Genomic DNA, 26193 nt, shown 5'->3' on the forward strand with positions numbered 1-26193 from the left:
GGCTGAAGGGTGAGATGGGGAGGGAGATGGGATGGAGGTCCAGGAGGGAGGGGACATGGGTGTACCTATGGCTGACTCTTATTGATGTATGACAGAAAAGCACAAAATTCTATAGAGCAATTATCCTTCAATTAAAAAATTTTTTTAAATTAAAAAGATTAGGCAGGTGGCAGCCATTGATTTCTGGAAACACATGAATAACCAGACATCTTCAAGAACATTCTTGAGTTTCAGAATTGTAAAGTGTTCTGTGAGGAATAAATGGACCGAATGAATAATACTGTCAAATGAAACTTGACAGTATCATTTGAAAAATAATATTCAATTATATCAGATCAGATCAGGCGCTCAGTTGTGTCCGACTCTTTGCGACCTCATGAATCGTAGCACGCCAGGCCTCCCTGTCCATCACCACCTCCCAGAGTTCACTCAGACTCATGTCCATCGAGTCAGTGATGCCACCCAGCCATCTCATCCTCTGTCATCCCCTTCTCCTCTTGCCCCCAATCCCTCCCAGCATCAGAGTCTTTTCCAATGAGTCAACTCTTCGCATGAGGTGGCCAAAGTACTGGAATTTCAGCTTTAGATCATTCCTTCCAAAGAAATCCCAGGGCTGATCTCCTTGCAGTCCAAGGGACTCTCAAGAGTCTTCTCCAACACCACAGTTCAAAAGCATCAATTCTTCGGTGCTCAGCTTTCTTCACAGTCCAACTCTCACATCCATACATGACCACAGGAAAAACCATAGCCTTGACTAGATGGACCTTTGTTGGCAAAGTAATGTCTCTGCTTTTGAATATGCTATCTAGGTTGGTCATAATTTTCCTTCCAAGGAGTAAGTGTCTTTTAATTTCATGGCTGCAGTCACCATCTGCAGTGATTTTGGAGCCCCCAAAAATAAAGTCTGACACTGTTTACACTGTTTCCCCGTCTATTTGCCATGAAGTGATGGGACCGGATGCCATGATCCTAGTTTTCTGAATGTTGAGCTTTAAGCCAACTTTTTCACTCTCCACTTTCACTTTCATCAAGAGGCTTTTTAGTTCCTCTTCACTTTCTGCCATAAGGGTGGTGTCATCTGCATCCTGAAAGATGATGCTGTGAAAGTGCTGCACTCAATATGCCAGCAAATTTGGAAAACTCAGCAGTGGCCACAGGACTGGAAAAGGTCAGTTTTCATTCCAATCCCAAAGAAAGGCAACGCCAAAGAATTCTCTAACTACCACACAATTGCACTCACCTCACACTTTAGTAAAGTAATGCCCAAAATTCTCCCAGCCAGGCTTCAGCAATATGTGAACCATGAACTTCCAGATGTTCAAGCTGGTTTTAGAAAAGGCAGAGGAACCAGAGATCAAATTGCCAACATCTGCTGGATCATGGAAAAAGCAAGAGAGTTCCAGAAACACATCTATTTCTGCTTTATTGACTATGCCAAAGCATTTGACTGTGTGGATCACAATCAACTGTGGAAAATTCTGAAAGAGATGGGCATACCAGACCACCTGACCTGCCTCTTGAGAAACCTATATGCAGGTCAGGAAGCAACAGTTAGAACTGGACATGGAACAACAGACTGGTTCCAAATAGGAAAAGGAGTACATCAAGGCTGTATATTGTCACCCTGCTTATTTAACTTCTATGCAGAGTACATCATGAGAAACGCTGGGTTGGAAGAAGCACAAGCTGGAATCAGGATTGCTGGGAGAAATATCAATAACCTCAGATATGCATATGACACAACCCTGATGGCAGAAAGTGAAAAGGAACTAAAAAGCTCTTGATGAAAGTTAAAGAGGAGAGTGAAAAAGTTGGCCTAAAGCTCAACATTCAGAAAACGAAGATCATGGCATGTGGTTCCATCACTTCATGGGAAATAGATGGGGAAACAGTGGAAACAGTGTCAGACTTTATTTTTTTGGGCTCCAAAACCACTGAGGATAGTGATTGCAGCTATGAAATTAAAAGACACTTACTCCTTGGAAGGAAAATTATGACCAACCTAGATAGCATATTCAAAAACAAAGACATTATTTTGCCAACAAAGGTCCATCTAGTCAAGGCTATGGTTTTTCCAGTGGTCATGTATGAATGTGAGAGTTGGACTGTGAAGAAAGCTGAGTGCCAAAGAATTGATGCTTTTGAACTGTGGTGTTGGAGAAGACTCTTGAGAGTCCCTTGGACTGCAAGGAGATCCAACCAGTCCATTCTAAAGGAGATCAGTCCTGGGTGTTCTTTGGGAGGAATGATGCTAAAGCTGAAACTCCAGTACTATGGCCACCTCATGCGAAAAGTTGACTCATTGGAAAAGACTCTGATGCTGGGAGGGATTGGGGGCAGGAGGAGAGGGGGACGACAGAGGATGAGATGGCTGGATGGCATCACCGATTCTATGGACATGAGTTTGGGTGAACTCCGGGAGTTGGTGATGGACAGGGAGGCCTGGTGTGCTGCAATTCATGGGGTTGCAAAGAGTCAGACACGACTGAGTGACTGAACTGACTGAAAATATGGAAACATCCTAAATGTGCATTAACAGATGAATGGATAAAGAAAATGTGGTTTATGTATACAATGAACCATTCAGCCTTTATAAAAAAAGAAAGAATAAAATTTTGCCATTTGAGACAAATGGATGGACCATTATGCTATGTGAAATAAGTCAGACAGAGAAAGACAAATACCATATCATCTCATTTATATGTGGAATTTTTTTTCAAAAAGCTCACAGAGAATATAATGACAGTTACCAGAGGTGGGGGTGAAGGCTAGGTGAAATGGGTGAAGATGGTGAAAAGGTACAAACTTACAGTTACAAAATATAAGTAACTGTACTTAACAGATCTTAAAAGTTCTCATCACAAGAAAAAAGGAATTTGTTAACTATGTATGTTAATGAATGTTAGCTGGATCATTTAATAATTTATATATTGTTACCATCTTTCTAAATTCCATATATATGCGTTAGTATACTGTATTGGTGTTTGTCCTTCTGGCTTACTTCACTCTGTATAATAGGCTCCAGTTTCATCCACCTCATTAGAACTGATTCAAATGTATTCTTTTTAATGGCTGAGTAATACTCCAAAAGAGACACTGATGTATAGAACAGTCTTATGGACTCTGTGGGAGAGGGAGAGGGTGGGAAGAATTGGGAGAATGGCATTGAAACATGTAAAATATCATGTATGAAACGAGATGCCAGTCCAGGTTCAATGCACAATACTGGATGCTTGGGGCTAGAGCACTGGGACGACCCAGAGGGATGGTATGGGGAGGGAGGAGGAAGGAGGGTTCAGGATGGGGAACACATGTATACCTGTGGCAGAGTCATTTTGATATTTGGCAAAACTAATACAATATTGTAAAGCTTAAAAATAAAATAAAATTAAAAAATAAAAAAAATAAAATAAAATAAAGAGGGAAAAAAATAATTTATATAAATATCACATTATGTTATACACCTAAAACTAATATGTTGTTGTATCCGACTCTTTGTGATCCCACAGACTGCAGCATGCTAGGCCTTCCTGCCCCTCACCACTTGCCAGAGTTCTCCCAAGTTCATGTCCATTGAATCAGTGATGCCATCCAACCATCTTTTTTTTACAGTATAAAAGGCAAAAAAACTAATATAATGTGTATCAATTGTAACTCAATTAAAAAAAAAAACTTCAATGAGAAAGTAAAAATGATGTATGTGTATATAAACAAATTTATCATGATTGTGGATTTGAAATCTCAGTTACTTCACTCTTCTCCAAACTGATGGCTAAATCTGATGAAGTTCTAATTGACATCCCAAGTGTGCCAGTGCCTTTTAGGGGGATATGATAAACTGATTCTAAAATGTATATTCAAAAGAGCCTAAAATGACCAAGATAATCTTTAAAAAAAATCAAAGGGACTTCCCTGGTGGTACAGTGGATAAAGAATCCATCTGCCAACGAAGGAGACATGGTTCAATTCCTGGTCCAAGAAGATGCTACATGCTGTAGGCAACTAAAGCCACAACTACTGAAGCCTGCATGTTCTAGGGTCCGTGAGCCTCGAGTAATGACCCTCTCTGCTGCAACTACTGAAGCCCATATGCCTAGAGCCTGTGCTCCACAAGAGAAGCCAACACAGTGAGAAGGCCACACACCACAACAGAGAGTCGCCCCTGCTGACTGCAACTAGAGAAAGCCCATGTGCATCAACAAAAACCAAGTGTAACCAAACATTAATTTTTTTAAATATCAAAGCAGAGAGATTATTCCAGACATCAAGACATTTTACTATGCAATAATAATTAAGCATGCTAACATTTTTACAAAGATACACACACAAAGTAGAAAAGAGATTCACATAGCAGACTCTCACCTATACAGATAGATAATACAATATGAACTGTGCCTCATAAACATATTTTCAAGGATGATTACAGATTTAATCTAAACAACAAAGCTTCTGAAGATAATAGAGGAAGACATCTGGTTGCTTGCAGAGTAGGCAAAGACTTTGAAACAGAGCACCCATTACACAAACTATGGAGCTAGCAACAGATAATTCAGACTCCATTAAATGTAATCATCAAAAGACACCATGATATCGATGAACCTATTTGCAGGGAAGGAATGGAGACACAGATGTAGAGAATAGACTTAAGGACACAGTTGGGGAGGGAGAGGGTGGGGTATATGCAGAAAATAGCATCAACATACATACTCTATCATTTTTTGGCTTTGTTGATTTTTGCTATGGTCTCTTTTGTTTCTTTTGCATTTATTTCTGCTCTAATTTTTAAGATTTCTTTCCTTCTACTAACCCTGGGGTTCTTCATTTCTTCCTTTTCTAGTTGCTTTAGGTGTAGAGTTAGGTTATTTATTTGACTTTTTTCTTGTTTCTTGAGGTGTGCCTGTATTGCTATGAACTTTCCCCTTAGGACTGCTTTTACTGTGTCCCACAGGTTTTGGGTTGTTGTGTTTTCATTTTCATTCATTTCTATGCAAATTTTGATTTCTTTTTTGATTTCTTCTGTGATTTGTTGGTTATTCAGCAGGGTGTTGTTCATCCTCCATATGTTGGAATTTTTAATAGTTTTTCTCCTGTAATTGAGATCTAATCTCAAAGCCAAAAGCTGGTTCTTTGAAAGGATAAATAAAATTGATAAACCATTAGCCAGACTCATCAAGAAACAAAGGGAGAAAAATCAAATCAATAAAATTAGAAACGAAAATGGAGAGATCACAACAGACAACACAGAAATACAAAGGATCATAAGAGACTATTATCAACAATTATATGCCAATAAAATGGACAACGAGGAAGAAATGGACAAATTCTTAGAAAAGTACAACTTTCCAAAACTCGACCAGGAAGAAATAGAAAACCTTAACAGACCCATCATAAGCACGGAAATTGAAACTGTAATCAAAAATCTTCCAGCAAACAAAAGCCCAGGTCCAGACGGCTTCACAGCTGAATTCTACCAAAAATTTAGAGAAGAGCTAACACCTATCCTGCTCAAACTCTTCCAGAAAATTGCAGAGGAAGGTAAACTTCCAAACTCATTCTATGAGGCCACCATCACCCTAATACCAAAACCTGACAAAGATCCCACAAAAAAAGAAAACTACAGGCCAATATCACTGATGAACATAGATGCAAAAATCCTAAACAAAATTCTAGCAATCAGAATCCAACAACACATTAAAAAGATCATACACCATGACCAAGTGGGCTTTATCCCAGGGATGCAAGGATTCTTCAATATCCGCAAATCAATCAATGTAATACACCACATTAACAAATTGAAAACCAAAAACCATATGATTATCTCAATAGATGCAGAGAAAGCCTTTGACAAAATTCAACATCCATTTATGATAAAAACTCTCCAGAAAGCAGGAATAGAAGGAACATACCTCAACATAATAAAAGCTATATATGACAAACCCACAGCAAACATTATCCTCAATGGTGAAAAATTGAAAGCATTTCCTCTAAAGTCAGGAACAAGACAAGGGTGCCCACTTTCACCATTACTATTCAACATAGTTTTGGAAGTTTTGGCCACAGCAATCAGAGCAGAAAAAGAAATAAAAGGAATCCAAATTGGAAAAGAAGAAGTAAAACTCTCACTATTTGCAGATGACATGATCCTCTACATAGAAAACCCTAAAGACTCCACCAGAAAATTACTAGAACTAATCAATGCATATAGTAAAGTTGCAGGATATAAAATCAACACACAGAAATCCCTTGCATTCCTATACACTAATAATGAGAAAACAGAAAGAGAAATTAAGGAAACAATTCCATTCACCATTGCAACGAAAAGAATAAAATACTTAGGAATATATCTACCTAAAGAAACTAAAGACCTATATATAGAAAACTACAAAACACTGGTGAAAGAAATCAAAGAGGACACTAATAGATGGAGAAATATACTATGTTCATGGATTGGAAGAATCAATATAGTGAAAATGAGTATACTACCCAAAGCAATTTATAGATTCAATGCAATCCCTATCAAGCTACCAACAGTATTCTTCACAGAGCTAGAACAAATAATTTCACAATTTGTATGGAAATACAAAAAAACCTCGAATAGCCAAAGTGATCTTGAGAAAGAAAAATGGAACTGGAGGAATCAACCTACCTGACTTCAGGCTCTACTACAAAGCCACAGTTATCAAGACAGTATGGTACTGGCACAAAGACAGAAATATAGATCAATGGAACAAAATAGAAAGCCCAGAGATAAATCCACGCACATATGGACACCTTATCTTTGACAAAGGAGGCAAGAATATACAATGGATTAAAGACAATCTCTTTAACAAGTGGTGCTGGGAAATCTGGTCAACCACTTGTAAAAGAATGAAACTAGAACACTTTCTAACACCATATACAAAAATAAACTCAAAATGGATTAAAGATCTCAATGTAAGACCAGAAACTATAAAACTCCTAGAGGAGAACATAGGCAAAACACTCTCCGACATACATCACAGCAGGATCCTCTATGACCCACCTCCCAGAATATTGGAAATAAAAGCAAAAATAAACAAATGGGACCTAATTAAACTTAAAAGCTTCTGTACATCAAAGGAAACTATTAGCAAGGTGAAAAGACAGCCTTCAGAATGGGAGAAAATAATATGATAAATAAAATAAATGAAGCAACCGACAAACAACTAATCTCAAAAATATACAAGCAACTCCTACAGCTCAACTCTAGAAAAATAAATGACCCAATCAAAAAATGGGCCAAAGATCTAAATAGACATTTCTCCAAAGAAGACATACAGATGGCTAACAAACACATGAAAAGATGCTCAACATCACTCATTATCAGAGAAATGCAAATCAAAACCACTATGAGATACCATTTCACACCAGTCAGAATGGCTACGATCCAAAAGTCTACAAATAATAAATGCTGGAGAGGGTGTGGAGAAAAGGGAACCCTCTTACACTGTTGGTGGGAATGCAAACTAGTACAGCCACTATGGAGAACAGTGTGGAGATTCCTTAAAAAACTGGAAATAGAGCTGCCTTATGATCCAGCAATCCCACTGCTGGGCATACACACCGAGGAAACCAGAAGGGAAAGAGACACGTGTACCCCAATGTTCATCGCAGCACTGTTTATAATAGCCAGGATATGGAAACAACCTGGATGTCCATCAGCAGATGAATGGATAAGAAAGCTGTGGTACATATACACAATGGAGTATTACTCAGCCATTAAAAAGAATACATTTGAATCAGTTCTAATGAGGTGGATGAAACTGGAGCCTATTATACAGAGTGAAGTAAGCCAGAAGGACAAACACCAATACAGTATACTAACGCATATATATGGAATTTAGAAAGATGGTAACGATAACCCTGTATACGAGACAGCAAAAGAGACACTGATGTATAGAACAGGCTTATGGACTCTGTGGGAGAGGGAGAGGGTGGGAAGATTTGGGAGAATGGCATTGAAACATGTGAAATGTCATGTATGAAACGAGATGCCAGTCCAGGTTCAATGCACGATGCTGGATGCTTGGGGCTGGTGCACTGGGACGACCCAGAGGGATGGTATGGGGAGGGAGGAGGGAGGAGGGTTCAGGATGGGGAACACATGTATAATTTTTTTTTAATTAAAATTGAATAAAAAATTAAAAAAAAAACAACATACATACTCTATCAGGTGTAAGATGACAGCTGGTGAGAAGTTGCTGTTTAGCACAGGGAGTCCAGTCTTGTGCTCTGTGGTGACCTGGGTGGATGGGATGGGGGAGGCTCGGGAGGGACATGATGTATGTATAATTATGGCTGATTTGCATTATTGTATGGCAGAAACCAACACAACATTGTAAATATTTAAAAACAAAAAATAAAAATAGATGATAATTTTTAAAATTAAAAAAAAAAACAAACACACCATGAAGAAAGTAAAAGCTTAACTGACCAAGGATCTGAATCCATAATAAAGAGCTGCTACAGCCACTAAGAAAAATACAATCAACCCATAGAAAAATGAGAGAGAAGCCTCAAAGGAGAACCCAAACATAATAAAAAGTTACTGACCACATTAATAATCAGAGAAAGATAAACTGAACCACAGTGATATAATATTACACAACCATCAGAATGGTCAGTCATACAAAAAATAAGACCGTAATAGTACCAAAGTTGCCAAGAATGTAAAATAATGGGAATTCTCATATATTGTTGACTGAACTATCAATTGGTAGAATTACTTATGAAAAATATTTCACCATATCTTATAAAGGTGCTGCTGCTGCTGCTAAGTTGCTTCAGTCGTGTCTGACTCTGTGCAACCCCATAGACGGCAGCCCACCAGGCTCCCCTGTCCCTGGGATTCTTCAGGCAGGAACACTGGAGTGGGTTGCCATTTCCTTCTCCAATGCATGAAAAGTGAAAATGAAGTCACTCAGTCATGTCCAACTCTTAGCAACCCCATGGACTGCAGCCTACCAGGCTCCTCCGTCCATGGGATTTTCCAGGCAAGAGTACTGGAGTGGGGTGCAATTGCCTTCTCTGGTTCTTATAAAGCTGGACATATGCATATCTACCCCCAGGCATATATCCAACAGAAATGTACAAGAATGTCATAACAGCATTTTAAAATCACTCAAATGAAAAACAGGTATGTTCACAAACAGCAGAGTAGCTAGATAAAATATGAAATCTTCACACAGTGGGAAACCATGAAAAAATGAAAATAAATGACAGTTTCCCTGGTGGCTCAGACTGTAAAGCATCTGCCTGCAATGCAGGAGACCCGGGTTTGATCCCTTGGTCAGGAAGATCCCCTGCAGAAGGAAATGACAACTCATTCCAGTACTCTTGCCTGGAAGATCCCATGGATGGATCCCATGGAGCCTGGTAGGCTACAGTCCATGGGATCACAAACAGCTGGACATGACTGAGTCACTTCACTTCACGTAAAGTGAGCAAAGTAGCAGATACAAAAGAGTGTGTACTGTAGGACATATTTATCGAAGTTCCAGAAACAGGTAAAACTACACCACAATGTTTCAGGACTGATACTAGGTTGCTATGTGTTATGTGATAAGTCACTTCAGTCATGTCCAACTCTTTGCGGCCCCATGGACTACAGCCCACCAGGCTCCTCTGACCATGGGATTTTCCAGGCAAAAGTACTTGAGTGGGGTGCCACTGCCTTCTCCTACTTACTTTTAATATTTTCTTTTGGCACAGTAGGGGCAATATAATTTTGTATATTCACTTCCTTTTAAGCAAAAGTCTAAATTAGAAGCAATGACAGTTTTATAAAAAATGGTCCTCAGTAAACATTTCTGGAGTGTGAAATTAGCAAGTTTTTGGAGTGATGTTAACAGCAAAGCCAATTTCACCATATAAAAAATTTTCATTGTGGGATATAAACATCACCTGTTTTATAGAAAAAGTATTAAAGATAACTTAATACATCAAAATTATTAGGTTTATAGCTGTGCTTTATATAAAATGCCTTCAAAATTTAAATGTAATTCCCTTGTATCCCAGTAAAGTCCACATCTCTGGAGTATCTATCACTTGCATTAGAGTGTCAAGAAACTGTTTTCACTGCCCTAGAATACAGATCCTGGTTAAGCCTTAAAAGCACATTTGCAAAATGTTGGTTTTAACATAAACCTCAATTTCAGTTTAAATTAAGTAGGTTCCCATTTTTAATACCACCTAAATACAATATACTGAAAGAGATTATGTAGGACTCGTATTATTTCTTCTTTAAAAATCCAGTGAAATTCACCACTGAAGTCACCTCAACCCAGGATTTTCTTTGTTTTGCTAATAAGCTTGTTTTATTAATGACAAAAAAAGTTTAAAAAGGAACAGGGAGTAAAAACGTAAAACAACGTTAAAAGAACTGTGCATGTGGATACATACATGGATGAAAATAATTCTTATTCACTGAGATGGTTTGAAAAATTTGTAAGAGCTCAAGAGAAAGTAAAAATGTCCAAACTGCCATGACCTTGGGCTTTTATAAATTTCCTCTCAGTGAACATATATTATTTGCAACAACAACAAAAACAAAACAAAAACAACAAATAACAGTCAGAGTTTTCAATACATGGAAGGGAATTTCCTCACACCTAGTTCTGAGCCAGTAGGGTTGATGGGGTTCCTGACTTGGTGACAAGTTTAGAGCAAAGCATGTTTCACTGTGAAGTTGCTATTAACTGGTTTCACCTGTCTTCCACTTCTCATAGTCAGAGCAAAGTAACACCTGCCTTTCAGGATGGTGAGGAATACCATTTTGAACTTCATGACCAGGAAGATATATAAAGCTGTTACTCCTATTCAATAGAGAAGACAAAGAAGTTAGATATTAGAGCAGGGGGAATTAATGTTGAGCTGGGACAATGGAGTATATCTTTCCAATGACTAGAGGTCATTTAGAAGATGCTGATATTAATATATTTCTAATGAGGCCACACCAACTCACTCTAAGCTCTAGTTATCATATGGAAGATGGTATAAAGAGACATTTCCTAGGGTATATTTTGAAAACCACAAGAAAATGTACCTTCATAATTTGGTATTAGTTGAACAAATACCCCAACTTCTCAAAATTTCTTGTGAGTCTCTGCCTGTATTTTACCACAAGAATATCCTACCAATAGTAACATATTACAAATAACATACATTCTCAGAATTAAAGGAAATAAAACTATCAGGTTGGAGGAACAGCTTTTACAATGACTTTCCTTAAACCTTTTTTTGGCTCCAGATAAAATAGTGTGTATAATATTTTGTAGCACTTGAGTTAATCCCATAAGTAAAGATAGGGAACTGGAAATAGTGTAAGTCCTGTTTCTGACTAATTTTATAGGATGTAGTTGGTCAAGCTCTGTTTGTCCAAATATTTAAGAAATCAGTTGGAGAGAAAACATCATATGAGTTCTCCTGGGTGGCACCATTGCTGCTGCTACGTCGCTTCAGTCGTGTCTGACTCTGTGCGACCCCATAGACGGCAACCCACCAGGCTCCTCCATCCCTGGGATTCTCCGGGCAAGAATACTGGAGTGGGTTGCCATTGCCTTCTTCAAGGCATGCACACAGGCTAAGTCGCTTCAGTCGTGTCTGACTCTGTGCGACCCTATGGACGCAGACCACCAGGCTCCTCTGTCCATGGATTTCTCTAGGCAAGAATAATGGAATGGGTTGCCATTTCCTTCTTCGGTGGCACCACTAGCACAGTGTATAGTTGGAAAGTAGAGGATATTCATATGAGGACAAGAGTAAGAATTGAGATTCCAAAGAACGAATAACAAATATGATATTGAACATACAAACATGGTACTAATTAGCTCAATTCTTCCAAGACGTGACATCTGAATTCAAACACTTAAATCACCAACATTCAACCCATCATTTTCTCAACTAGATACCTTAAGAGAAGCTGGATACAACAGAGGCTGCATTCAGGGTTCAAAAGGAAGTTGCTTAACAATTAAGCAGACACAGTTACTGGACAGGTGAGCTGGTCAGTGGTGTACTGACAAGAGGGACGAGGTGGGAAGGCACAACCTTGGAAGATCCCATCAGGTGGATCAAACTCAGGCAAAGGAGAGTAGATGGACTTCTATGATTTTTAAGAAGTATTTAACCTAGAAGTTCATTTCTATTCAACTTAACACCTGAATTGTCGGTTGACTATGAAGGAACAAAAATTTCACTCAAGTGTAAATGTCTCTTTCCTAGGGAGGAAACATGCGTCACAGACCTTACTCATGGCACAGATTCAAATATATTTATTATGTAACAGCAGTAATGCTGTGAACATCATTCAGGGAGGTCAGCTGACTTACTCAAGGTCATTGTAAATCCCCTCCCAAAAAGTAAGGTTTCCTACATCCAACTAAGCATACAAGATTTCCTGCAATACACAGAGCCTATTCTCAGAGACCCTGAAAACTCATGGTTTTTTAAAAAATTCCAAGCTGAATATAACTTGACATTTTCTCTAGTTTAAATATGTAACATTGCTTCTAGTATTATCTAGCTGAAAGAATTTTTTTTTTTTTAAATGCAAGAGGTAGGATGTTGTGGCAATTAGCACCTTGGTTCCTATTTTAAATTTTGAACAGTTACTTAATTTCCCTGAACCTCACTCTTCCCGGGGTAAAATGAGGATGCATGTGTGCATGTGTGGATGCTCAGTCATGTGTGACTTTTTGAGACCCCATGGACTATAGCCTGCCAGGCTCCTCTGTCCATGGAATTTTCCAGGCAAGAAATACTAGAGTGGGTGGCCATTTCCTACTCCAGGGTATCTTCCTGACTCAGGGGCTGAACCCGTGTCTCTTGCATCTGCTGCATCGGCAGGCAGATTCTTTACCACTGAGCTACCTATAGCTTGAGGTAATTTTTGCAATCACAGTGCTTCAAGCTCTAGCAAATGTTCAATAAATAGCATCAAATGCAGTTAATAATAATGGTTAATATCCTAATCATTTACTACTCTCACCTTCAGATGACCCAGATGACAAAGCTATGACTTCTCTCAATTACTGACATTTCCAGGAAAGCACTGAACTAGTAGAATAAGGACTTAAAAACACCATTTCAGCGAAGGCACACACGCCCACAGATTTCACACTGCTACACACAGACTTCAACTCTCAGGAATAATTAACTGAAACCAATGACTTCACTCCTGATACACTGGAAAATGCTATAAAGTTCCCTCCATCCCCACAGAAGATGGTCTCAACATAAAGTATTACTAATAGCACGGCACTGTTGGGGACAAAATCATCTGTCAGAGTAAACAATGCAGACTGTTAAGCAGGTCAACAGCTACACACTTTTGTGACTAAAAAAAAAGCTTTAATTTTCATTGTCTGGATCTCAGAAATACAATTAAGAGGAAATGAGGGAGGCCTTCAAGATGGCAGAGGAGTAAGATATAGAGATCACTTCCCTCCCCACAAACACATCAAAAAACTAGTACAGCCACTATGGAGAACAGTGTGGAGATTCCTTAAAAAACTGGAAATAGAACTGCCTTATGACCCAGCAATCCCACTGCTGGGCATACACACCGAGGAAACCAGAAGGGAAAGAGACACGTGTACCCCAATGTTCATTGCAGCACTGTTTATAATAGCCAGGACATGGAAGCAACCTAGATGCCCATCAGCAGATGAATGGATAAGAAAGCTGTGGTACATATACACAATGGAGTATTGCTCAGCCATTAAAAAGAATACATTTGAATCAGTTCTAATGAGGTGGATGAAACTGGAGCCTATTATACACAGTGAAGTAAGCCAGAAAGAAAAACACCAATACAGTATACTAACGCATATATATGGAATTTAGAAAGATGGTAATGATAACCCTGTGTGCGAGACAGCAAAAAAGACATGGATGTATAGAACAGTCTTTTGGACTCTGTGGGAGAGGGAGAGGGTGGGATGATTTGGGAGAATGGCATTGAAACATGTATAATATCATATGAAACAAATCGCCAGTCCAGGTTCAATGCATGATACTGGACGCTTGGGGCTGGTGCACTGGGACGACGAAGAGGGATGGTACAGGGAGGGAGGAGGGAGGGGGGTTCAGGATGGGGAACACGTGTATACCAGTGGCAGATTCATGTTGATGTATGGCAAAACCAATACAATATTGTAAATAATTAACCTCCAATTAAAATAAATTTATATTAAAAAAAAATACATCTGCACGTGGAACAACCCCTACAGAACACCTATTGAACGGTGGCAGAAGACCTTCCAAAAAGGCAAGCTAATCTCTACATGATGGGGTAGGGCAAAAGAAATAACAAAAAAAGAGAGATACAAAGGATTTGGCTTGGAACCCACACCTCTGAGAGGGAGCTGTGAAGGAGGAAGTTTCCACACACCCAGAAAACCCTTCATGGGCGGGGACGGGGGAACCTTGGAACCTCAGAGGAGAGTGCAGCAACAGGTATGTGGAAGGCAATGCTGAGAGAATTTTACACAGGGATGGAAGCTAACTACCACTGCCCAGCCTGAGACACTTGTCTGCATGCCTTCCAGGGTAGGTAGGGGCTGGGAGCTAAGGCTCAGGCTTTGGAGGTCTGATCCCAGGGAGAGGACTGGGAGTGACTGCCATGAAGACAACCTGAAGGGGTTAGTATGATACAGCTGAGGGAGTCCACAGAAAAACCTGGGCCTCCCATGGAGATAAGAGATCATTATCACAGGGAAGCTCTAACTCCACAAGCTCTCAGACAGCAAGATGCAGCCTTTGCAAGTGCCACAGGTGGGATGAGCCATGGCTGCAGTCTGTGACCGCAGAGGTGGGAATGCTGGCCGGCTGCTGCCAAGGCCAGCTTGTGTGCTAGCGGGGGATGGGAGGCAGGGGGGAGGTAAGGCTGTGGTCTGTGACCCCAGAGGTGAGGTGTGGACTGCCACCAAGCTGTGAGCAGGTGCAGGTCCCTGTGGACACCTTTCAGGGAGCCTGTGCACCCTAACACTATTGAGGGACCCATGACCCAGGGCCAATTCCCCTAGGAGAGTGCACAACCCACCTCAGGCTATAGCACCTTCCCACAGGCCTCTGCGGCAGGCAGTCCCCACACATCACAACTGTGATCCTGTATCCTTCCCCCTCCCTGGCCACACTGAGCAAGTGAGCCCTAAGCAGCCGCTCTTTCTCCTTCCCCTTGTCTGGGTGGGAAACAGATGCCAGAGGACTGCCTACAAACACAGGCAGGACCAAAACCAAAATGGAGCACACCAGGGGTTGTGTGGCTAAAGAGGAAGGAAATGTGCTTGTGCAACCACAGCAAGTTCCCCCAGTTGGGATGAAATTCCCCCAGTTGGGATGAAATTCCCCCAGTTGCTTGCGACTGTGGACTTTGGGGGCAATGGTGGACTCTGGAAGCAAGTACAAGCTAGAGTAAGGCCAGATCCGAGTCTGAGCTGACCTCACAGTGCCCAAGGCAGGTCCAGAGAACTTCCTAGTAGTATCGGAGGACCTCACTGTCAGGGAGAGGACACTCACAACTGAGTTCAGGGAAAATACTTTTCTTACTAACACTATCTCTATGTTTTTGTCTTTTTTTCTGCTATGTTCTATTGCTTTTTTAAATTATTCCTTTAATTTTTATTTTTTAATTACCTTTTCTATGCTTTTATTTTTAAATTTTATTTTTTCCTATGTCTACAGTACTTTTTCGCTATATTGTATTTTTTCCATGTTTTTGGTTTTTGTATTTTACTAGTTTTCAGTGAAGTTGCTCAGTTGTGTCTGACTCTTTGTAACCCCATGGACTGTAGCCTACCAGGCTCCTCTGTCCATGGAATTCTCCAGGCAAGAGCACTGGAGTGGGTTGCTATTTCCTTCTCCAGGGGATCTTCCTGACCCAGGGAATGAACCTGGGTCTCCCATGTTGCAGGCAGATGCTTTACCATCTGAGCCACCAGGGAAGCCCCTAGGGGTTTGTTTATTGGTCTGATTACTCTCTTCTGTCTTAGTTCCCCTTTTCATTCTTCCTTTTTTTTTTCTCTTGTCTTTTCTTTTTATGAGTGTATGTGAGTTTATTTGTGTTTCTGTCTGTTTAGTTTTACCATTTGTTTCAGGGTTTTGTCTGTCCATTCTTTGTTTGTATGTTTGTTTGTTTTTTTTTTTTCCTTTCTTTTTTCTATTTCTTTCTCTTTCTTCTCTGCATTGTGTAGAGTCTTGGTGCTCCAGCCAGGAGTCAGGCCTGAAACCTCCAAGGTAGGAGACCTGAGTCCAGGATGCTGGACAACCAGAGAACTCCCAACCCCATGGCATATTAATCAATGAGAGCTCTCTCAAAGGCCTCCATCTTACTACTAACACCAAGACCCACCCAAGGCCAGCAAGCTCCAGTGCCAGAGCTGCCCAAAACCATACCAAGCTCACAGACACTCCAAACACATCACTGGATATGGCACTGCCCTTCAGCAAGACAAGACCTAGATCCACTCACCAGAACACAGGCACCAGTCTCCCCTCTACCAGGAAGCCTTCACAAGACACTGGTCCAACCCCACCCAGGGGAACAAACCTCACAAGTAAAAGGAACCTGAAACCTTGCAAGCTGTGGAAAGGAGACCCCAAATACATTAATTAAACAAAAGGAAAAGACAGAGAAACATACAGCAGATGAAGGAGCATGGTAAAAACCCCCAAGACCAAACAAATAAAGAGGAAATGGGTAGTCTACCTGAAAAAGAATTCAGAGTAATGATAGTAAAGTTGATCCAAAATCTCAGAAATAAAATGGAGGCATAGATAAATAGGATTGAGGTGTGGGTTGAGGACATACAAAACGTGTTTAATAAAGACCTAGAAGAAACAAAAATCAGACAATCAGCAATGATAACACAGTAATTGAAATAAAAAATACACTTGAGTGAAACAACAGCAGAGCGAGGCAGAAGACTGGATAAGTGAGCTGGAACATAGAATGGTGGAAATAATGGAAGCAGAGAAGAATAAAGAAAGAATGAAAAGAAAAAAGGACAGTCCCAGAGACCTCCATGTGCTTTACAACATTAAGCACACCGACATTTCGTCCAAGAGGAAGAGGATAAAAGAAAGGGTATGAGAAAATATTTAAGGAGATTATAGTTGAAAACTTCCCTAACATGGGAAAGGAAATAACCACCCAAATCCAGGAAGCCTAGAGAGTCCCATACAGGATAAGCCCAAAGAGAAACACACCAAGACACATATTAATCAAACTAACAAAAATTAAACACAAAGAAAAGGTATTAAAAGCAGCAAGGGAAAAGCAACAAATAACATACAAAGGAATCCCCATAAGCTTAACAGCTGATCTTTCAGCAGACACTCTGCAGGCCAGAGGGAGTGGCAGGATATACTGAAAGTGATGAAAGGAAAAAAACTACAACCAAGATTACCCTACCCAGCAAAGATCTCATTCAAACTGGATGGAGAAATTGAAAGCTTTTTTAATTTAAGCAAAAGTTAAGAGAATTCAGCAACACCAAACCAGCTTTACAACAAATGCTAAAGGAACTTCTCTAGACAAGAAACACAAGGAAAGAAAAGACCGACAAAAGCAAACCCAAAACCGTAAAGTAAATGGTAACAGAATCATATATATCAAAAACTAACCTAAATGGAAATGGATTAAATGCTCCAACCAAAAGATACACACTGGCTGAATGGATACAAAAACAATATCCATATATATGCTGTTTACAATAGAAATACTTCAGGCCAAGGGACAGGTACAGACTAAAAGGGGCTGGGAAAAGATATTTCATATGAATGTAAATCAAAAGAAAGCTGGAGTAGCAATACTCATATTAGATAAAACAGACTTTAAAATAAAGGATATTACAACAGACAAGAAAGGATACTACATAATGATCAACAGATCAATCCAAGAAGATATAACAATTATAAACATATATTCACTCAACATAGGAGCACAATACATAAGGCAAATGCTAACAACTACTAAAGGGGAAATCAACAGTAACACAGTAACAGCAGGAGACTTTAACACTACCACTCAGACCAAAGATAGATCATCCAAACAGAAAATTAATAATGAAACACAAGCCTTAAATGATACATTAGACCATATGGACCTAACTTATACAGGATATTCCATCCAAAAGCAGTAAAATATACTTTTTTCTGAGGTACACATGGATGTTCTCCATGAAAGATCACAGCATGGGTCACAAAGTCAACCCCTGGTTAATTTAGGAAAATTACAATTGTATGAGTCATTTTTTCTGACCAAAATGCTATTAGATATCAATTAACAGAAAAAAAAACTGTAAGAACACCCCACAAACACATGGAGGCTAAACAATACACTTTTAAATAACCAAGAGATCACTAAGAAATTCAAGAGGAAGTCAAAAGATACCTATAAACAAGTGACAATGAAAACATGACAATTCAAAACCTATGGAATACAGCAAAAGCAGTTCTATGAGGAATGTTTAGAGCAATACAATTCTACCTCAAGAAATAAGAAAAACATGATCAAGTGGAATTTATCCCAGGGATGTAAGGATTCTTCAACATATGTAAATCAATCAATATGATACAAAATATTAACAAATTAAAAACAAAAAACATATGATCATCAAAATAGATGTAGAGAAAGTTTTCCACAAAATTTTCCATTTATGATTTTAAAAACTCTCCAGAAAATCGGCACAGAAGGAAACTTTTGTTGTTGTTTAGTCGCTAAGTTGTCTCCAACTCTTGTGACCACACGGACTGTAGCCTGCCAGCCTCCTCTATTAATGGGATTTCCCAGACAAGAATACTGGAGTGGGTTGCCCTTTCCTTCTCCAGGGTATCTTCCTGACCCAGGTATGGAATCCAAGTCTCCTGCATTGGTAGGTGTATTCTTTACCACTGAGCCACCTACCTCAACATGATAAAGGTCATATATGACAAACCCACAGCAAACATTATTCTCAATGCTGAGAAACTGAAAGCATTTCCTCTAATATCAGGAACAAAACAAGGGTACCCACTCTCACCACTGTTATTCAATATAGTTTTAGAAGACCTAGACATGGCAATCAATACAAAAAGAAATAAAAGGAATCCAGATTGGAAAAGTGGAGAAGGAAATGGCAACCCACTCCAGTATTCTTGCCTAGAGAATCCTGTAGAGGAGCCTGGTGGGCTCCTGTCCATAGGGTAGCACAGAGTTGGACACGACTGAAGCGACTTAGCATGCATTCATGCATCAGAGAAGGAAATGGCAACCCAGTCCAATATTCTTGCCTAGAGAATCCCAGGGACAGAGGAGCCTGGTGGGCTGCCAACTATGGGGTCGCACAGAGTTGGACTCAACTGAAGCGACTTAGCAGCAGCAGCTGGAGCAGCAGATTGGAAAAGAAGATGTAAAACTCACTATTTGCAGATGATGTGATACTATACATAGAAAACCCTAAAGATGCCACCAGAATATAATCAATGAATTTAGCAAAGTTACAGGATATAAAATGAATACACAGAAATCTCCTGCATTCCAATACACTAACGATGAATAATCAGAAAGAGAAATTTAGGAAACAATGACATTCATCACTGAAACAAAAAGAATAAAATACCTAGGAATAAAACAACATAAAGTGACAAAAGAACTGTATGCAGAAAACTGCAAGACACTGATGAAAGAAATAAAAAATGACACAGATGGACAGATAAACTATGTTCTTGGATTGGAAGAAGCAATACTGTGAAAATGACTATACTACCCAAAGCAATCTACAGACTCAATGCAGTCCCTATCAAATGACAAATGGCATTTTTCACAAAACTAGAACAAAAAAATTTACAATTTGCATGGAAACACAAAAGACCCTGAATAGCCAAAGCATTCTTGAGAAAGAAAAATGAAGCTGGAAGAATCTACCTTCCTGACTTCAGACTATACTATAAAGTCACAATCCTCAAGATAGTATGGTGTTGGAATAAAAACAGAAATACAGACCAATGGAATAAGATATAAAGCCCATTACATCAATGGACACCTTATCTTTGAAGAAGGAGGCAAGAATATACAATTGAGAAAAGACAGCCTCTTCAATAAGTGGCTCCCTGGTGGCTCAGACGGTAAAGTGTCTGCCTACAATGCAGGAGACCCAGGTTCAATCCCTGGGTCAGGAAGATCTCCTGGAGAAGGAAACGGCAACCCACTCCAGTACTCTTGCCTGGAAAATCCCATGGACGGAGGAGCCTGGTAGACTACAGTCCATGGGGTCGCAAAGAGTCGGACACGACTGAGTGACTTCACTTTCAATAAGTGGTGCTGGCAAAACTAAACAGCTACATGTATTATAAAAGAATGAAACTGGAACACTTCCTACCACCATACACAAAAATAAACTCAAAATGGATTAAAGACTTAAATGTAAGGCCAGAAACTATAAAATTCTTAGAGGAAAACATAGGCAGAACACTCTTTGACATAAATCACAGTAAGATCCTCTCTGACCCACCTCCTAGAATAATGGAAATAAAAACAAAAGTCAACACATGGGACCTAATTAAACTTAAAAGTTTTTGCATAACAAAGGAAACTATAAACAAGATGAAAAGACAACCCTCAGAAATGGAGAAAACAATTGCAAATGAAGCAACTGACAAAGGATTAATCTCTGAAAGATATAAGCAGTTCAAAATCAGAAAAACAAACAACCCAATCAAAATAGGCAGAGAACCTAAACAAACATTTCTCCAAAGATAACATACAGATGGCCAATAAACACATGAAAAGATGCTCAACATCACTCATTATTGCTGCTGCTGCTGCTGCTAAGTCGCTTCAGTCGTGTCCGACTCTGTGCGACCCCATGGACTGCAGCCCACCAGGCATCTCCGTCCATGGGATTCTCCAGGCAAGAACACTGGAGTGGGTTGCCATTTCCTTCTCCAATGCATGAAAGTAGAAAGTGAAAGTGAAGTCGCTCGGTCATGTCTGACTCTTAGCAACCCCATGGACTGCAGACTACCAGGCTCCTCCATTCATGGGATTTTCCGGGCAACAGTACTGGAGTGGGTTGCCATTGCCTTCTCCCTCACTCATTACTAGAGAAATGCAAATCAAAACTGCAATGAAGTATCACCTCACACCAGGTACTTCACAGCTGGTACTACTTCCCAGGTACTACTCAGATGGTAAAGAATTCATCTGCAATGCAGGAGACCTGGGTTTGATCTCTGGGTTGGGAAGTTTCCCTGGAGAAGGGAATGGCAACCGACTCTACTATTCTTGCCTGGAGAATTCCACGGACAGGGAGGCCTGGCGTGCTGCAATTCATGGGGTCAGAAAGAGTCGGACATGACTGAGTGACTAACACAAGTACACAAATCAGAATGACCACCATCAAAAAATAAATTCTTGGAGAAGATGTGGAGAAAGGGACCCTGTTGCCTTGTTGGTGGGAACATAACCTGATACAGCCACTATGGAGAACATGATGGAGATTCCTTAAAGACTAGGATAAAATGACCATATGATCCAGCAACCCCCTTACTAGAGAAATAAACTGAGAAAACCACAATTCTGAAATACACATATTCTGAATACACAATTCTGAAATACACCACAACGTTCACTGCAGTATTATTTACAACAGCAAGGACATGGAAGCAATGTAGATGTCCACTGAGAGATGAATGGATAAAGGAGTTGTGGTACATATATACAATGGAATATTCAGTCAGTTCAGTTAGTTCAGTTCAGTCGCTCAGTCGTGTCTGACTCTTTGCCACCCCATGAATTGCAGCACGCCAGGCCTCCCTGTCCATCACCAACTCCCGGAGTTCACTCAGACTCACGTCCATCGAGTCAGTGATGCCATCCAGCCATCTCATTCTCTGTCATCCCCTTCTCCTCCTGCCACCAATCCCTCCCAGCATCAGAGTCTTTTCCAATGAGTCAACTCTTCACATGAGGTGGCCAAAGTACTGGAGTTGCAGCTTCAGCATCATTCCTTCCAAAGAAATCCCAGGGCTGATCTCCTTCAGAATGGACTGGTTGGATCTCCTTGCAGTCCAAGGGACTCTCAAGAGTCTTCTCCAACACCACAGTTCAAAAGCATCAATTCTTCGGCACTCAGCCTTCTTCACAGTCCAACTCTCACATCCATACATGACCACTGGAAAAACCATAGCCTTGACTAGATGGACCTTTGTTGGCAAAGTAATGTCTCTGCTTTTTAATATGCTATCTGCTGCTGCTGCTGCTAAGTCACTTCAGTCATGTCCAACTCTGTGTGACCCCATAGACGGCAGCCCACCAAGCTTCCCCGTCCCTGGGATTCTGCAGGCAAGAACACTGGAATGGGTTGCCATTTCCTTCTCCAATGCATGAAAGTGAAAAGTCAAAGTGAAGTCATTCAGTCATGTCCAACTCTTCACGACCCCATGGACTGCAGCCTACCAGGCTCCTCCATCCAAGGGATTTTCCAGGCAAGAGCACTGGAGTGGGGTGCCATTGCCTTCTCCAAATATGCTATCTAGGTTGGTCATAACTTTTCTTCCAAGGAGTAAGCGTCTTTTAATTTCATGGCTGCAATCACTATCTGCAGTGATTTTGGAGCCCAAAAAAATAAAGTCTGACACTGTTTCCCCATCTATTTCCCATGAAGTGATGGGACCAGATGCCATGATCTTCGTTTTCTGAATGCTGAGCTTTAAGCCAACTTTTTCACTCTCCTGTTTCACTTTCATCAAGAGGCTTTTTAGTTACTCTTCACTTTCTGCCATAAGGGTAGTGTGTATATTGTCACCCTGCTTATTTAACTTCTATGTAGAGTACATATTGAGAAATGCTGGGCTGGAAGAAGCACAAGCTGGAATCAAGATTGCCGGGAGAAATATCAATAACCTCAGATATGCAGATGACAATGGAATATTACTCAGCCATAAAAAGGAATAAATTTGTGTCAGTTGTAGTGAGGTAGATGAACCTAGAGCGTGTTATACAGAGTGAATTAAGTCAGAAAGAGAAAAACAAATATGTATTAATGAATATATATGGAATCTAGAAAAATGGTACTGATAAACCTATCTGAATGGAAGGAATGAAGATACTAGATGACCTAGAGGGGCAGGATGCAGGGAGCATGGAAGGGAGGCTCAAGAGGGAGCAGATATGTAGAGTTATAACTAATTCACGTTGTTGTATGGCAGAAACCAACATAACATTGTACAGCAATTACCCTCCAATTAAATAAAAACATTAAGTCACTAGAAAAGAAGAGAAAATGAACTCCAAATTATAAATTCTGTTCTTTCACTGTTTCTAAAGATTTCAAAGGGCTTCTCAAGTAGCAAAATATATTTTTGTTTCTAAGCCTTAGTTTTTCTTTTTTCTTGTCTTTAGCATAAATTATTGCTCAGATGATTAACAGCTATTTCTGTTCAAACTTTACTCACCTGAAGACACTCAAATTCCATCTTCCTGGTCAAAACATTTTGCTTTATCTTTTTGGGAGACAGGCCCCAACACACCTTTTCTATGTTGCATGAGGCTTTCCACCACAAAAGTGGATTTCTCTTACCATCCCAGGCTCAAAGTGCCTGCTGATCCTGTCCTGCTTTAATTCAGATGTTAGAAGTGTCCTTGTTTTTTTTTTTTAAAGCCCTTCCTTTGAGGCAAGTTCATGGCCTCTGTTTCAGAGATGTAAGCCTGCCAGCACCGCCTCCCACACCACTGAGGGAGCCAGCTTCCTGATGGAGCAAGACATCCCCAGCATGCCTTTGAAATCACAGCATGAGCAACATAGATGAATTAAATAGAAGCTCCCATGCAGAGACTTCACTCTTTTCAGCAAGTGATCAATAAATCTGAAGTATCCTGAAATAAAATTTCATAAACAGACTGGAATGGAATTTAAATGAATGGTTTTGATCTCCCTCAAACCAAGCTGAAAGCTTCTCTTTTCAAGGGCCTTCCCAAGTCCTAGCCACCATTTTAAAAAGCCAACTAATTAGGTTTGCTGTTTGCTGTTAAATGATGTAACTAAGGAGTCCTTTCATTGACAAACTGAGAATTGTTCAAAAATTTTGAGAGTATGAGTTATTTAAAATTACTCAAAAATTACATCTTCCATCCAATCTCCCAATCTAGAAACCTGTTGACTTTTGACAACCCTGCACATTCTAAGTCTAGCCATTAGCTGAAACCAACCATCTCCAATTCAGATCCACCTCTAAAATGAGACTGTCATTCACCTCAATTGCTCCAGCTCTCAAATCTTGTTTAAAATATTTCAATAATCTCTTCCTTGGTTGCCACACTCATGCAGCCACCTCCCACTGTGCAGGGAGACCTCAGCTAAAGCAACGACAAGCACACCCATCTCCTGCCAGGAAAACACCTTACAGATCTCCAATGATTCTGTGACAGAATTCCGTGTCCTGGTCTGGCCCATGCATGTGCCCTGACCCATGGCCTTCTGCCCACCACATCTCCTCCCATACTCCTCAAGGGCCCCTTTGCTCCTACCACCCCAGATGACTCCCTGTTTTCTGGATGCACCAGGATCCATCAGAGCCCCATGCTTCTGGGGCAGATGATTTTTCTCAAAGACCCCTTGGCTTTCCACCTGGCAAACTCCTACTTAACCTTCAAGTGCCACTATGAATGCCCCCTCTCTGGGTGTGGTGGGGGGCTTCTCCCCATGTACCCCAGGAAGTTAAGTGTGGCATTGCCTGTGTTCCCACAGCACATTTAGCATCTGCAATTCTTTCACATGTGGTCTGTGTGTTAAGCAGGAGCTCCCCTGAGACATGAAGGTGTGCTACTCCTATGTGGGTATGGATACTAACACTGGCAGAACCCCCTACTGCATGTCAGCTTCATCATGATCTCACACAAAGTACATGAACTTTAAGCCAGGCAACTCCTCAGTTTAAATCATAGATCCCGGCACCATCATCTTCTAGAAGCTTTGCTGTGGAACCTTGTGCTTCCTCGTCTGTAAACAACCAGCTTATGAGGAGGCAGGAGGCAGAACTAAGGAAGAATGAGATGATACAAGAACACTGACTGGAGACATCCAGGTATGCATATATCAACAAGAACGACGACAAGACGGCTCTGACAGCCACTCTGTGCTGGGCATGCGGTCATGAACTGTCCATCATTACCAAGTGGTAACAGGACCATAGAGGCCATGGGAGCTGACCAATGCCACCGGGCAAGTGCCAAGATGCAAACCCCCTGGGGATCTAACTATACACTCCAAACATCACTTCACTTACCTAAGTACCTGATATGTCATTTAATCCTTATCAAAATCCCTTTGACTTTCCTCACTTTGTGGATGAAAAAACTGAGCCTCAAATAAATAATTTGCCCCAAATCATATAGTTACAAGGTAAACAAGCTAGGACTCAAACTCAAGTGTGTCTAAACTCAAAACACTTCAGTCAAAATCCCATGGGCATTTTATAAAAGGTGCAAACATACTTTAAAATGGAAAACTGACAGGAATCTCAGGAAAAGCACGTCTGTGGCAGTGATTCAATATGAAGCCAGGTTCCCCCTGGTCAAGATGATCAGGAAAACTTCCTGGAAGGATTTTAAAAGTATTTAAAAACAAAAGTGGACACTAAAGAAATGAAAATTATTACTGGAAACCAAAACTAATGGCTTGAGAGCACTCAGGACAAGGCTGAAGTCAGCAGACCGGGGACAGAGAATTTTGGGGCACTTGGGGAATCAGGGATAGTCACAATGGAGAGAAGACAAGGCAGGGGTGTGCACCATGTCAGCAGCAACAGAGGACCTCAGCAAAACAGAGCAGACCCGGTCCTGGTGAGAATGAGCCATGATAATAAGCAGGTGGGAAGTGTGAAGACTGATCCAGGCTCTTGCCCAAAGCAGGTGGTGGCAGTCCTTGGCTCAGAGGCAGGCTTCCCGAGAGCTGAGGGGCACAGGTGGGGGCCACAGGGCCCCAGTGCAGAGGCAGGTGAAAGGAAGCCACAGTCATGCCTTCAAGAAGGAAGGATCACGTGACATTTTGCAAAGGAGTCTGATTTCAGATAAGCTGAATCTCAGATGTCAGTGGAACATGGAGGTCAAGGCTTTCAGCAGGCAGACATGCACAATCAGAGCCTGCAGATGTGATGGGAGGTGGGCACTTGCATGCAAGCCAGTCCATATGCACA

The 26193-nt window shown here is 40.6% G+C and overlaps 1 protein-coding gene and 1 non-coding gene across 2 annotated transcripts in view; one reads left to right on the forward strand and one right to left on the reverse strand.

Moving 5' to 3' along the window:
* Nucleotides 1-26193, reverse strand: part of FMN2 (formin 2) — a 357570-nt gene that overhangs the window by 266773 nt on the left and 64604 nt on the right. The window lies entirely within an intron of this gene.
* TRNAC-ACA (transfer RNA cysteine (anticodon ACA)) lies at nt 20107-20179 on the forward strand. The gene has a single exon. It is a non-coding gene; the product is annotated as a tRNA-Cys (tRNA).

The sequence above is a fragment of the Bos indicus genome, chromosome 28 (genome assembly GCF_029378745.1).
Source record: "Bos indicus isolate NIAB-ARS_2022 breed Sahiwal x Tharparkar chromosome 28, NIAB-ARS_B.indTharparkar_mat_pri_1.0, whole genome shotgun sequence".
NCBI lineage: Eukaryota > Metazoa > Chordata > Mammalia > Artiodactyla > Bovidae > Bos > Bos indicus.